Genomic DNA, 16,263 nt, shown 5'->3' on the forward strand with positions numbered 1-16,263 from the left:
GATGAAGATTTGGTTCCTCCCAGGGCGTCTCCCACAGGTGTGGTCTTGTCCTGGAGGATTACAGCATCATGGGATCATTGAGATCTCCCTTGTGACCTGAGGCCAAAATGGAAGTATGTCTTGGAGTGTTATTGCTGGCCTGTAGGCAGGAGAATTAGGCCTACTCAAATGATTTTTCCCTAGAATTATGTAGCATTGCTCCCAACACACATAGTTGACAGGGGTGATTGACACAGACTATCAAGGGGAAATTAGACTATTATTCCACAGTAGAGGAAAGGAAGAATATACTTGGAGTCCAGAAGATCCCTTAGGGCACCTCTTAGTATTACCATGCCCTGTTATTAAAGTCAATGGAAAACTACAACAACTTAATTCAGGAAGAATGACAAATGGTCCAGACCCTTCAGAAATGAAGGTATAGATCACTCTACCACAGAAAGAACCAAGACCTGCTGAGGTGCTTGCTGAAGGCCAAGGGAATACAGAATGGGTAGTAGAAGAAGGTAATACTATTTCTCTTCTAATATTGGTTCTTAAGGATTGTTAAACCTATGTTATAATGTACAAGTGATGAAATGTTAAGAGTAACCATTGCCCAAAGAAAACTTGACTTCTACTCTGGGGAGGAAATTAGTGTGTTTCCATTTGTTTGCAGGATAGGTATAATATGTTAGGTGTAATTATGAGCTCATCTTTGTATCTGAAGACTGGTTTAAAGAAATGTGTCTGATTGCCAAGTTAGCAAGGGGTAGATTGTGATGCTTGAGTGATTGTGTCAATTTGAGAAGTTTGGTTACTAGAAGCTTGGCTAAATCAGCTCAGCAATTCCACGCCCTAGGGTTGGGAGGTCTACCCTAGGGCCGCTCCTTGCTTGGATGTTATAAAGGGGAAATGAGGAAGGACGAAGTTCTTCTGTTCCTTTGGAGGAGCACCTGTCTTCACCTTGAACGTCAGCTCCTGCCTTCCAGCACAGACTCTGGCTTTTGGTGCAGATCCTTCAGCCTTCCATCACAGACCCATCGGCCTCCTGATGTGGACCCCTATGACGCTGCAGTGAGCTCCAGACCTTCGTCTAAATCCTTCGGTCTCCAGTGTGCAGAAAGACCCTCTAGATTCTTCCTTATCTGACTCTGTGGGTGTCTGTTGTAAGCCAATCTTGTAAATTCTTACATATTTTTATACATCTTGTGGTATATCTGTTTCTCTACTAAATACTGACTGATACAGGGATATTATCTTATACCACTTACAGTGGCTATTATTAAAAAGACAAACAATTCTAAATGATGGCAAAGATGAAGAGAAAGAAGAACTTTTATATTGTTGGTAGAAATGCAAATTTCTATAGCCATTATGGAAACTAGTATACCAGTTCTTCAGAAAAGTAAAAATAAGATTGCCATATAATCCAGCAGTCCCACTACTGAGTATATATTCAAAGGAATTGAGATCAGTATGTTGAAGAGAGACATGTGCACTCCAGTGTACAGCATTATTTTCAATATTCAAGATATGGAATCAGTGTCTGTTGATGGATGAATGGATACAGAACATGTCATATATATACATGTTGGCATATTATCCATCCATAAAAAATGAGAACATGTCACTTGTGGCAAAATGGGTGGAAGTTGAGGACAGTATATTAAGTGAAATAACCCAGACATAGAAAGACAAATACTGCATATTCTTATAAGTGAAACTAAAAATGTTGACCTCATAGAAGAAGAGTAGAATAGTGATTCTGAGAGGAAGGGTAAGGGGTAAAGAGGATAGATAGAGATTGGATAAAGGTGTCAAATACAGTTAAGAGGAATAATTTCTACTATTATGTAGAACAGTAAGGCAAGTAGCTATAGGCTGGAGAGGATAGGGAAAGGAAGGTTGGGGAGATGTTGGTCAGTAGGCACAAAGTTACAGTTAGAAGGGAAGAATAAATGTTAGAATTCTGATGCACAGCAAGCTGACCACAGTTGGTAATAATGTATTGTGTACTTCAGACTTTTAGATGAAGTAGGTGTCTGAAGGGATGAATATATACTAATTACCCATCTTTGATCATTATACAATGTGTATATGTATTGAAACATTTCTTTGTACCCCATAAATTTATAAAATTGTGATCTGTCAATGAAAGTTTTTACTTGATCAGAAGGGGCAAAAAATCTATTTGCATATTCTCTTGTACTCGAACTTCAGAGAGAGTTGTTAACTTCTGATATCTCTGTAGTTTCTTTGAAGGCAAATTTTTTTTAAAATGTGACTTTTTCAGAAATTTTTACTAGATTTTATCTATGATGTTGCAATTTAAAAATACTTAGGTATTCAGTGTTAGCCACAGTGCTTGGCACAGTTTACGTGTTCCGTAAATATTATTTGTACGAATGGTCCTAGATACTTTATGTTGTGTCTTGCCTGGAGAACTGCCTATCAGCTGGGTATAGAAATTCATTAATAGGTGTCTGTTTCCTTTGATTTCATCTTGTTGAATTACACATATACTGGATAATATAGATTAGGCTTTACCTTTCTAAAATAATTAAAGGGTCAGCAAACATCTTAAGACATTAAAATATCTTAGTAATATCCCATTTTTTTTCTCCACAGGCCTTATAATAGATTATCTCATCTAAGTTATGAGAGACCATTAGAGCTCAAAGTGACTTCATTTTCTAGAATTGGATATTCTGTTCTATCTGGATGAGTAACAGGAACTGATTTGGGTATCAGTAGGGATATCATTCATGAATTATTTGTGTTGTTCAACACTAAATGTGAATTTTTAGCTATAGAGGCTATGTAAAAATTTTTGTTATGAAAATGCAAAAATTATTTTCTTAGTGGGAATAAACTTTATCTGATATAGTAGATTGACTGACTTTTCTAATTTTATAATATTTTTCAGATCTGTTGGACTTCATTTATTACGTCTTCTCGATAGCTCCAAACTACTATTTTTCTATTCATTCTAGTCTCCTACCAAAAGCAGTGTTCTAGATGGTCTGTGTGTGAATCCTACTACCTTCATTTTGGTGTTTAAGGGTCAACAAAATATTTTTTTAAAAAGTAAAAAATTGACTAAGTCATATAACTAAGTGCTTTCTTTGTTTTCTCATCTAAAATGAAGGTAATAATGGCCCTTATTCATTATTATAAGACTTGGTCCAGTTGGAATAGGCAAAACACTCAGAACTTGGAACTTACTAAGCTTTCAGTAACTAGTTATTATTACTACAATTATGAATTTGTGCTGGTTTAAAAATTATTATTCTAATTATTAAACATTATTTTATATATTATAGTCCTGTCTTTCTAAGGTCCTTTAGAGGTATGGATACAGTAGGGATTATACCTTTACTTTTTTCTTTATATACACAGGAAAGAAAAAGGAAAAATATAAAATACTAAGTTTTATTAAATGAAATCTCTTGATGAATTTGAAAATGAAAAGTCCTAATCTGATGTCCCAATTAAGGAAAAGCTAGACAACTCTGTATAGTTTCAGTTTATAAATGTAGAAATAAATTATTGGCTAAAAAACTTGGCAAAATTTCCAGAGAAGATCGTCACAGAGTAGAATTGTATTTTGAGTTTGTGCTTAAGATTTGTAATGGGATGTGCTTTGTTATGATTACACAGAATCCAACTAATAGTGCCTTCAAACACAAGGATATTGATTATTAAATGAGAAATCTTTTTTTAAAAATTAATTGTATTGGTACATTTTAGGTATACAATATGATGACATTCATCATTGGAAATTTGTACCTTTACATAAACTCTCTTGGTTCTTATTTTTTCCCCATTCCCCTGCCCTCCCTTCAACCCCTCCATCCCTCCCTATTTACAAAGACTTTGTTTCCATTTTTTCATTTTTTCATACTACTTCCATTCCCTTCTTTCCTTTCCCCTACCCCTCCCACTTCCCCTTCCCCTTTGCCCCTCTCTTTTCTTACTATTTCACATTATCTATTATACATTTTAGTCCTTATTTACACTTTCAGTTTCTCACACTAGAGAAACTATTTGGTATTTACATGTGTGTCCTATTGATTTCACTTAAGAGTATCACCTCAATATTCATCCATTTAGCTATAAATGTCTCTAAATTTCTCATTTTTTATGGCTGAGTAGTACTCCATTTTATTAAAAAACCACATTCTCTTTTTCCAGTCTGCAGTTAATGGGCAGTTGGGCTGCTTCCAAGTTGTTTTAGCTATTACAAATTGTGCTGCTATGAACATGGGTGCACATATATCACTGTAGTATGATTCTTTTAATTCTTTGGGGAAGATACCTAGCAGGGGAATAGCTGGGTCAAATGGGACTTTTGGTCCTAGTTCTTTGAGGTATCTCCATACTGACTCATACTAGAAGAAATTTTTCTTTTCCTGGTCAGTAATTGCAATCTTATCTTGTATATCTGAAATTCTGTCCTCACATAGGCTCATTCTGCTGCTTAAACTTTCAGTGGAGTTTTTAATCTCCTGGAAATCTGTTTGCATCTGTTTTATGGATTCCATTTGTTTCCTATGTTGGGATTCTATCATGTTCCTCAGCTTCTCTGTTTTTTTATCTGTGTCCTCTCTAGATTTATTAATCATGTCTTGCACTATGAGCACAATCTCTGCTGTTATCCGAGAAATTATTTCTGATTTCATTTTTTCCAGATCCTCTTTTGTTGCCAGTTCAGGGATTCCAGGTGGTTGAGTATCAGAGTGTTCCATCTTATTTCCCTTTGGGGTTGCTTTAGGTGATCTCGAAGTCTGGTTTAGAGACTTGTTTATGTGTCTTCTCATTTCAGTGGGGTGTCGGGGGGTTGCATGCTGCTTGTGCCCGTGTGGCTCATCTCCTTGGCTATGGGGGCAGTGCTTCAGCGGCCGGGAAAGTTCACCTCCTGTGCGCTGGGGCTGGCTCTGCTCCTTGGCACTCTACATAAGAAATCTTAAGGGGACCAATCTCATGGCTGGTTCTGTGGTTCAACATTGCTAAAGTGTTGGCTTGTAAGGTCTGTTAGATCTCATTTCTCCCTGTATGGTTGCAAATAACCTGACTTATAAAAGAGCACATCATAGTAATATCTTGAGTGGAAAGAAAAGGAGAGTTTGGGAAAGGGCTTTCTCCTTATTCTTCTTATTCATTAGGGCAAAAATTCTTCCTAGGACCCCTCAGCGCCTTTGTATCATATTTTTCAAAATGAGACAAAGCAAAATTCACACATATGCCTGGCTAAATAGTGGAAAAGAGAGAGATTTCCATGACTAGTATGGACAAAAGAAATTTCCACCCCTTACCCCCAAATCTGGGGTCTGTTAATGAGGAAGAAGGGAAGATAATTGTTGGGAAGATAACTAGCCTTTCTGGCACATAATACAACATATTCATTTAGGTAAAAATACTTACATAGTAACAGTATTTAAGGTAGTGAAGAAAATAGGTCAATCCTCTAATTTCATGAAGATTTTTTTTTAAGAGATGTCATTTCTGTTGGGTATTACTTACACAGTTTTGTCTCACCTCTGAACATGTGTCTTTTGGGGGCCCTTTTTTATTCAGACCATAATAGAGAGGGCCTCATGTGTGCAAGTGTTCTACTATGAACTATATACCTTCAGCCCTAGAACATGATTTCTTAGTCTAAGTTGGTGAAGTATCTCATAATCTTTACATGATATATAAAATTTGGAGGTAAATATGCTTTTCCTTGAGAGGGGTTCATAGTCTTATGCCATACTCTTAAAGGGGTCCATGATCTTTCTTTCCTCTCTGTTTTAAATTATTATTTGAGAGTTAACTTTATAAAATAAGGTCCTCAAAAGTAATACAGAGAAGCAAATTAGTGACTTAAGTCATTATTTCACAAGTATGTTAGTATATCATTAAATTTCAGTGACAGTATTTTTCATTCTTTGAAGTTATATGCCCTCCCCCTATTTGTGTGTGTTTCATTCTGGGTAGGACCTTTAAAACATGCTAACAATGTGTTCTACCACTAAAGTATAGTACAGTAATACCTTCTTTCATACAGTATTAGTCATTTAAAAATATCTCTTTAATCATTATTACACACTTATTTATGGTATTTTCTAAATTATGCTTTCTTTTGCATTCTGGGGGGTACAAATCTTCCTGTTTATTTTGATTGCTTACTTTCTATTATGGTGGATTCCCTTCTCATTGTGTTAAATTTTTGCTTGTGAGCTCATTTTATTGTTTATGCATTTGTTATTTTAGAACAGTTCTAGATTTACAGTGTTATTGGGAAACTAGTACAGAGTCTCCATATTCCCTGCTTTCAGTTTCCCTTATTTTTATTAACATCTTAGTGTGGTACATTTGGTATAGTTAATGAGCCAATATTGATACATTACCATTAACTAAAGTCCATAGTTTATTTGCATTTTTTTCATTTCCCACCTAATTTGTTTTGTTTCAGAATTACACCTAGAATACTGTACTACATTTTTAGATGTTTTTTCTTTTATTACGAATGCTATTAGTTTTACAGAATACTGGATTTTAGTACATATACTTTGGTTGTATCCATCTCATTACCCTTCCTTACACTCTTCCCCCTTATTCCATTCCTCTTGTGTAATAATAGTCTTCTTCTACTTTCTTGTCATGTTTTTTAGATTTCATATATTAGGGAGAACATGTGATATTTTCTTTCTGAGTCTCCCTTATTTCATTCAACATGATTACCAGATCCATTCATTTTCCTGCAAATGGCAAAATTTCTTTCCTCTTTATAGCTGAATAACAATCCTTTGTGTACATATACCACAGTTTTTTTACCCATCTATTGATGAACACCTAGATTGGTTCCATGTCTTAGCTCTTGTGAATTCTGCCACAATAAACATGGGTATACAAGTATACCCTATAGTATACCAACTTTATTTTTTATTCTGTTTTATTTTATTTTATTTTATTTTATTTTTATTTTTGGTACTGGGGATCGAACTTGGGACCTTGAAGTTGGATCAAATGGTAGTTCTATTGTTAGTTTTTTGAGGCATCTTCATACTGATTTCCATAGTGTCTCTACTAATTCACATTATCACCAGGAGTAGAGTTCCTTTTTCCCTACATCCTTGCCAGCGTTTAGTGTTTGTTTTTGTTTTGTTTTGTTTTGTTTTATATTCTTTTTTTTTTGGTACCAGGGATCAAACTCAGGACCTTGCATTTGCAAGGCAGGTGCAGTGCCACTGAGCTAAATCCCTGGCCCTTGTTTTATATTTTTGATTATAGCCATTCTGACTGGGGTGAGATGGAATCTCAATGTAGTTTTAAGTTGCATTTCCCTCTATATATTCTAGACATTAATCCTCTAAGAGTAGTTGGCAAAGATTTTCTTCCCATTCTGTAGGCTCTCTCCTTACTTGTCTTGTAGTTGTTTCCTTTGCTGTGCAGAAATTTTTAAACTTGATGTGGGACCATGTGATGATTCTTGGTATTACTTCTTGTACTATTGGAGTCCTATTTAGGAACTCTTTGCCAGGGGTGATGGTTTCAAATGTTTCCTCTATGTTTTCTTTTAGCCCTTTCAAAGTTTCGGGTTTATACCTAGGTCTTTGATTCATTTTGAATTGACTTTTGTACAGGCTGAGAGATAAGGATCTAGTTTTATTCTTCTACAAAGTGAATATCCAGTTTTCTCTGCACCATTTGTTAAAAAGGCTGTCTTTTCTCCAAAGTATAGTTTTGACTCCTTTGTTCATGATCAAATAGCTGTAGCTACATGAGGTTGTTTTTATGTCCTCTGTACTGTTCCAGTAATCTGTGTGGCGCTACCATGTTTTTGCTGTTGTGTGTGTGTGTGTTTGTTTGTTTTTGGGTTTTTTGGGGTATGAATTTGTAGTGCAGCTTGAAATTGAGTGTTGTGTGGCCTCCAGTCTTGCCCTTTTTACTTAGTAATTCTTTGGCTATTTGGGGGCTTTTGTGTTTCCAAATTTTAGCATTATTTTTTCTAGTTTTATGAAGAATGTCATTGGTATTTTGGTGGGGATTGCATTGAATCTGTAGATTGCTTTTGGTAATGTGGCCATTTTAACTATTAATTCTGCTGATCCATGAATGTGAGAGGTCTTTCCATGTCTTGGTGTTTTCTTCAATTTTATTCTCTAGGCATTTTATTTTTTTGAAGCTATTATGAACAGAATTGATCCTTTGATACTTAATTTCTTCGGGGGTTTTTATCATGAAGGGATGTTGAAGTTTGTAGAAAGCTTTTTCTGTATCAATTGAAATGATCATGCAATTTTATCCTTGACTCTATTTATGTGGTGAATTGTTCATTGATTTGCAAATGTTGAACTATGATTGCATCCGTAGAATGAAACCAAATTGATTATGGTGTATGATCTTTTTAATGTGCTGTTGAAGTCAGTTTGTGAGTATTTCACAATGATTTTTGTATCTGTGTTTATCAATGTTATATATATTAATATATAAATATATATTATATATAATATTTCTATAACATATGTATATATATTTGTTGTTGTTATGTCCTTGTCCAGTTTTGGTATCAGGGTGATGTTGGCCTCATAGAACGAGTTTGGAAGCATTTCTTTCGTATTTTGAGGAGCACTGATGTCAGTTCTTTAAAGGTCTGGTAAAATTCAGCAGTGAACCCATGTGGTCTTGGGTTTTCTTTTTTGTTTGGAGATGTTTGACTACCACTTCAGTTTCATTGCATGTTATTGCTCTGCTTAGGGTATACATGTGTGCACACATATATGTGCATACATATACACACACACATATATGGTCTTTTTGGTTCAGTTTTGGTAAGTAATATGTGTTTAGAAAATTAGCCATTTTTTCCATTTCTCCAATTTGTTAGAATATAGGTTTTCAAAGTAGTCCCTGCTAATGCTCTGAATTTCAATGATTTCTGTTGTAACATCCCTCCCTTTTTTTCTCTAATTGTACTGATTTGGGTTATTGCACTTTTTTTTTTTTGGTTCCTTTGGCTAAGGGTTTACGAATCATGTTTATCTTTTCAAAGAACCAACTCCGTTTCATTGATCCTATACATTATTATTTTAGTTTCTATTATTAATTTCATCTCTGCTCTTTATTATTTCTTTTCTTCTGTTGGTTTTGGTTTGTTCTTGTTTTTCTAAGACCTTGAAGTACATGCTTAGGTTATTTGAGAGTTCACTCTGTGATTTTTTTATATACAGCAGGTACTCATGGTATAAATTTCCCTCTTAGAACTGTCTTTGTTGTATCCCAGAGATTCTGGATTGTTGTATTTTCATTTCACTTGATTCTAGGAATTTTTAAATCCCCAATTTCTTCAATGATCTACTTACTGCATGTATTTATATGGTTTCTTGTGCTGTTGATTTCTAGGTTCATCCCATTATGACTTACTAAGATGCAAGAAATTGTTTCAGTCTTTTTATATTTGTTAAGGATTGCTTGATGGCCTAAAATATGATGTTTTTGAGAATGTCTCATGAGGTACTGAGAACAATGTATTTTCTATGATCGTTAGATGGAGTGTTCTATAGACATCTAATTCCATTTGACATATGGTATAGTTTGATGTTTCTTTGTTGATTTTTTTTTTTTTTGTCTAGATGATCTGTTGGTGAGAGTGGAGTATTGGAAAACATTTATTATTTTTGTATTGGGATTTATGTGGCCTTTTATATCAAGTAGGCTTTGCTTTATGAAATTGGGTACAGTGATGTTCAATGCATATATATTTACAGTTGTCATATCTTCTTCGTGGATTGTTTCATTTACTAATTTGTAGTGTCTTTCTTGGTTTTGTCTGATTTTTGTTTTTTAGTCTCCTTTGTCAGATATAAATATAGATACTCCTGCCTGCCTTCAGCTTTCATTTGCATGGAATATTGTTTTCCATCCTTTTACTTTCAGTCTGTATATGTTTGCTGGTGAGGTGTGTTTCGTGCAAGCAGCAATGTTAGGTGTAGTTTTAAAATCAAATCTACCATTCTGTCTTTTAGTGTGTTCATGGTGGGGCTGTAATTCATTCCATCATCCATTGTTAATAGCTAACCACTGGTGGTTCAGGACACCTGATGGGACAATCATGCATGTACCAACCCAGTAGGAAAGTGTTAATTGGAGAATGAAGATCATTTATATTCAGAATTACTATTAAAAGGTATGTGTTAATTCCTATCATCTTGTTCTTTTCCTAATATTTAATCATCTCCTAATTCTCAATAGATTATCTGTTCTTCTTGTATCTCTAGAATTCCTTTAAAGAGCTACTGCAATAATGGTTTAGTAGTCATGAACTTCATGAACTTTTCTAGTTTATGCTTTCCACGGGAGGTCTTTATTTCTCCTTCAATTTTGAAGGATGGCTTTCCTGAATGTAGTCGTATAGGTAAGCAGTTATCTTTTCTTTCAGGGTTTTAAAAATTTTTTTATTTGAGACAAAGTCTTCCTATGCAGTTCAGGCTGGCCTTGAACTTACTATGTAACCCAGTCTGCTGTCAAACTTGGGGCAGTCTTCCTGCCTGAGCCTCCTGAGCACTGGAATTAAAAGTCATGTGCCACCATGCCTGGCTTCCTTTCTTTCAAATTTTTATTTTTATTAGTATGTGTTTGCATTACATAGTGATTACATTCAACATGGGAAGTTGGTACACAGTACATCTTAATTCTTTTTATGTCACCTTCCATGCCCCTATTTCCTCCCTCCCAGAATTTAATTTGCACAGTGCTTGACAGTGCAAACGGTTAAGATAGTGAAGTATATTAATATCAAGAAAACAAATTAGGCTGGGGCCATAGCTGAGTGGTAAAGTGTGTCCACCAAAAATTGAAATACAGGGAGAAAGGAGAAGGGAGGAAAGAGAGGGGAATAGAAGGGAAGGGAAAAGAAAAGGAAAAGAAAAAAGTCTAATACTCTTATGCCTTGGTACTTGACTGCTTTGAAACTTGTGGAATTTGATACTTGACACATGTTGAAGGGAAAATTTTGACCTGGTACTTTTTGTTTGCTTAGTACTCTACCTAAGGTGCAAACACCTTTTGTGTCTATGGCCTCATGACTCAATACCCTTTCCAGCCAAAACAATCTGTTTGGTACTCATCATTTGGCAAAACAAACTGGAATGCTGGCTACACCACTGAAGAGTATATACATTTGCTTACATCAAATACATGGTGGTGGCCTGTACTACTCACATTGTGAGGGTTTGAGTCTTCATAAACCTGCATTCATAGAACCTTCCTTTCTGTCTTGCTATGACAGAATATGACTCTAGGCAGATGAGCTGGCTTCCTTGTAATATCTTGGAAGAAAGTTCTTGGGAAACTGAATGAATGTAGTTATGTACTAGGTCACTGCTTCTAAAAATTGTAATAGAATTGCTGATTTGAAGCTCCCCCATAACAAACCGAGAACCTTACGTATGGCTTTGGGGGGAGGAATCAAATAATTACTTTTTGAATCATTCCTGAGAATTGAGGGAGAGATTTTCAGAAGCACAAGTGGGAAGTGTCACGGACCTCAGAAGAGTGTGTGTCACAAGTAAAGGTACCTAACTGTACAGCACTGAAGAAACTCAAAGTATTACCATTAGGTGGCGTAGTGAGACATCACTAAAAATGGCACCTATTTGGAATAACATGTCCTTTATCTAAAAGCGCAGCAGACCCAGCTGGCTGTCTACACAGCCTTGATTTTTGTCAAAGGCAGTAGTGAAATGAGTATTAAATCTGTTTTAGTTGTTGTAATGAATATAATGAGTCTTTAAAAAAATTTGTCTTTAGTATTCAAAATTATTCTAATCCCACAGAGTGCCTTAAATGGACTTTTGCTGGATTGAATTATTAATTTTTAAAAACAAAATTTCATAGAAAGCATTTTTGTTAAATGTTGCTAATGAACTTTTGGAGATGAGTTGGATATATAATCAGTTTTTTCAAATGCAGTGGCAAAATAGGAAATATTCAAATCATTGATATGTGGATCTTCTGCTTCTGTCACTGAACTTCTGAAGTATAATACTTTTAAATTGTCTTAGGCATAAAAAGAGTGCTAGGTAATTTTATAACTCTTAACTTTGTTTTGGTTAATTTTCTTTATGCTGTTTATAGTAGCATAATATGACAAAGTAACTATGTACCCTTCTATAGACAGTAGCTCTTCATTTTTGTCACAAATTAGAATAATCAGTAGATACAATTTGTCCATTCTTCACTTTTTTATTTGGACCTCTGATTTAGCCTGGGCAGAAACTAAATTATGGGTTAATAATACCTTTGTTTTGTGATCCTGTGATATTAAATCTCATTTTAAGTTTAAGAGATTGAATTTAAAATTTTGAGTTATAGTTAGGCTCCCATTTTCAGAGCTAATAGCCTGTGTTTATCAGCTCACTTTGTCAGAGTGGTGTGTAATTTTTCCAAATTCTTGTTCCTATTTTCTTTCAAAGAAGCTTTATTAACATTTAGTTTGCATAATAAACAGTTCACCGTTTGAAATGTTCAATTCCATTGATATCTTATGAATTGTTTTAATTAAGTTTATTGGTACATTTTAGATATACATAACAATCACATTCTTCATAGGGGATTTTTGTCATTTTAAGTATTGTAAGTGTAGAATTCATTGGCATTAAATTACTTTGTGATATTGTACAATCACTATCACTATTTCCTAAGCTTTGTCATAATAGCAAAGAGAAATTCTGTAACTATTCAGAAGTAATTTCTTATTTCTTCTGCCTCTCAAATCCTGGTAATCTCTAACCTCCTTTCTCTCTCTATCCTAGATATCTCATGTACATTAAATCATATAGTATTTGAGCTTTTATGTCTAGCTTACCTTAGCATATTTTCATTATTTCATATGATAGGATGTATCAGATTTTCATTTCATTTGAAGGTTCATAATATATATTGTATGTGTATTCCACATTTTGTTTATCCATTCATCTGTTGATGGACATTTGGGTTGTTTGAACACGGTAATGAATACTCACTACAGTGATCAGTATTACAGTAATCGTTAATGTAATCAGTATTATAGTAATGAATACTGTAATGAGTATTGATGAACATCTATTTGTTTGAATCCTTTTAATTTTTTTGAGTATACAGGAATGGATTTGCTAGGTCATATAGTAAATTTGTGTTTAGCTTTTTGAGAACCTGCCAAACCATTTTGCAAAGCAGCTGTATCATTTTTCATTCACACCAACGATGTACAAGTGTTCCAACTTCTCCACATCCTTGCCAACACTTGTTAAGTTTTGTTTTTATTTTCTTTTATTAAATTAAAAAATATAGCAATCTTAGAGGGTGTGTTATTTCCTTGTGGTTTTGATTTGTATTTCACTAATTAGTGATGTTGAGCAACTTTTCATTGACTTATTGACCATTGGTATATGTGTGTTGAAGAACTATTTATTCAAACCTTTGCCCACTTTTGAATTGGGTGTATTTGTTGTTGAGTTGTAGGTATTCTTTATGTGTTCTAATATTAATCCCTTATTCAGTATAAGATTTGCAAATATTTTTCCCATTCCTGTGAGTTTTTCCTGTGTCTTTTTTTTTCTCCCTGGTACTGGGAATCAAACACAGGACCTTGCATTTGCCAGGCAGGTGCAGTGTTGCCGAGCTAAATCCCTGTCCCTTACCTTTATATCTTGATGAATAAAAGTTTTAATTGTTATGAAGTCCAGTTATTTTATTTTTAAAATTAATTTTATTGGTACTCTTGATACACATAATGATCATGTTCATCATAGGGAATTTGTACCTATACATAATATGTCTTGATTCTTCTTTTTTCATGGTCATTTATTTTTATGGTTCGTTCTTCTTATGTCATATCCAAGAAGTCATTGTCATATCCATTGTCATACAGATTTTTCCCCATATTTTCTTCTAAGAGTTTTAAGTTTAGGTCTTTGACCCATTTCAAATGAATATTTGTATGTGGTATAAATTGAGGATCCAAATTCATTCTTACACTTGTAGATATCTAGTTTTCCCAGAATTATCTGTTGATTATCCTTTCCTTATTGTTTCCAGCACTCTTTTTGAAACCAATTGATGTAATGTATGAGGGTGTATTTCTGGATTCTCTTATTCCATTGGTGTACATTTCTTTTGCTAGTAACATGCTGTTTTGATTTCTGTAGCTTTGTAGTAAGTTGTAAAATTATGAATATGAGACCTCCAACTTTTCTTCTTTTTCAAGATTGTTTCGGAGTGGAGATCCTATATGAATTTTAGCTGAGTTTTTCTATTTCTGTTAAAAATGCCATTGCAATGATTTTGTTGAATCTGTAGGTTGCTTTGGGTACAACTGTCATCTTAACAATATTAAATCTTTCTGCCCAGAATATGAGATGTCTTTCCTTTATTTAGATCTTCTTTAATTTTTAAAGCAATATTTTGTTTTTTTCAATATGCAAGTCTTTTATCTCCTTGATAAATATATTCCTAAGTACTTCATTGTTTTGGATGCTATTGCAGATGGAATATTTAAAAACTATCTTTTGTGAGTGTTCATTTGAAATACGTAGAAATAATTTTAAAAGCTGCTTTACTGAAATGTAATGTGCAACCATGTAATTTACCCATTTAAAGTGTACAATTTAATGTTTTCAGCATATTCACAGTTATGCCACCATCACCACAACTCAATTTTAGAACATTTTTATCATAACTTCAAGGAAATTCCATACCCATTAGTAGTCATACCACATTACCCCTCTCCTTTACTCCCGGGCAAGAAGTAACCTGTTTTCTGTCTCTATAGACTTGCCTATTTGAGATCATTTAGGAAAATATAAAATACAGCTGATTTTTATGTGATGATTTATATCTTGCAGTTTTGCTGAATTTATTCACTTAATCTGAAATGTTTTGTATATTGTTTAGGAATTTCTACATTTACAATTATTATTTATGAATTATTTTCATTTTTCATAAAAAATCATGTTGTATGCAAACAGAAATAATTTTATTTTGCTTTTTAAACTTGGAGGCCCCCCCCCCCCCCGAGTAGCTTTGGCTAGACCTTCTAGTATCAATCATGTTGAGTAGAAATGGCTAAAGTGGGGCCAGGCATGGTAGCATATGCCTGTAATCTTACACTCTGGCAGTCTGAGGTAGGAGGATCTCAAGTTTGAGGCCAGCCTAGGCAATTTAGGAAGATCCTGTCTAAAAATAAAAAAGGATATACCTAAGGGCAAAAGCCCTGGGTCAAATTCCCAATAGGAAAAAAAAAAAGAAGCGACTAAAGTGGGCATCCTTATCTTGTTTTTGGTGTTTGGAGAAAAACTTTCCTCATTGAAGGTGAAATGAGCTTTCATATGTTTCTAGATTTGCCTATTATTAACATTTTGCCACATTTGTGTTGCTCTTTTTTTCTTTCTGTGAACACACATGTACACATACTATTTTTGCTGAACCATGTAAGGATAAATTGTAGATATCATAACCTTTTTTTTAACTGTACATATGCTTCCTAAGAATAAAAACATTGTCTCAGCTATCTCCACAGTACAGTTATCGTAACTAAAATTTAACCAGTGTCCCAATAATATCCTTCACAGCAATTTTTATTTTTTTTATACAGTTTAGTCTGTAATTGTGTACTGCATTTATCTGTAATACTATTAGTTTCTTTTAATCAAGAACTGCAGGCCTTATTATCTGGGTTACTCATGTATCTTGAAACTTTCCATGACAGGCCTTTTTTGGGGGGGTTATACTGTTCCTCAGTTGGATTCAGTTTATTCATCTTTGGATCTTTGGCAGGCGAGCAGTCATAGTGATGGTTTGTTCATTCTCAGCATATCATACCTGGAAGCATATACTGTTATTTTGTTCATTACTGTGATGTGCTCATCATGTTAGCCATTTCTCCCAGGAACCTTGGTGTTTTTTTTAAGAATGGTGACTAGAAACCAATATCTAGATGCTATATAATCTTCTCATTACTGCTAGAGATATATGTCTGTTATTGGTTCAGAGCCTTCAATATGTGTATTATGGGGTGTGTGTGTGTGTGTGTGTGTGTGTGTGTGTGTATGTGTATGATGGAACCTCACTGTGTTTCTCAGGCTGCTCTTGTACTCCTGTGCTCAAGTGATCTTCCACCTCATCCTCCCCAGTATCTAAGACTATATAGGCTTGCCACTATATGGAAGGCTGAGACAGGAGGATCACAAGTTAGAGATGAGAACTTTAAAATTAAATTAAAAGGGGCTGCAATTATAATTCAGTGGTAGAGCACTTGCC

The 16,263-nt window shown here is 34.4% G+C and overlaps 1 protein-coding gene across 23 annotated transcripts in view; it reads left to right on the forward strand.

Moving 5' to 3' along the window:
• Positions 1-16,263, forward strand: part of Cdc42bpa (CDC42 binding protein kinase alpha) — a 277,951-nt gene that overhangs the window by 50,529 nt on the left and 211,159 nt on the right. Inside the window, exon 1 of one of the 23 annotated variants that reach the window (XM_087194286.1) lies at positions 9,841-10,153. The exons of the other annotated variants lie outside the window; for them this stretch is intronic. The gene's annotated coding sequence lies outside the window, so the exon portion shown is untranslated. Of the gene's footprint in view, positions 1-9,840; positions 10,154-16,263 lie in introns of those variants that run through there. 23 annotated transcript variants of the gene reach the window in all.

Source organism: Heterocephalus glaber, unplaced genomic scaffold (assembly GCF_053883595.1).
Source record: "Heterocephalus glaber isolate CG9 unplaced genomic scaffold, H.glaber_assembly_v1.0 deba00001600, whole genome shotgun sequence".
In the NCBI taxonomy this organism is placed as follows: domain Eukaryota; kingdom Metazoa; phylum Chordata; class Mammalia; order Rodentia; family Bathyergidae; genus Heterocephalus; species Heterocephalus glaber.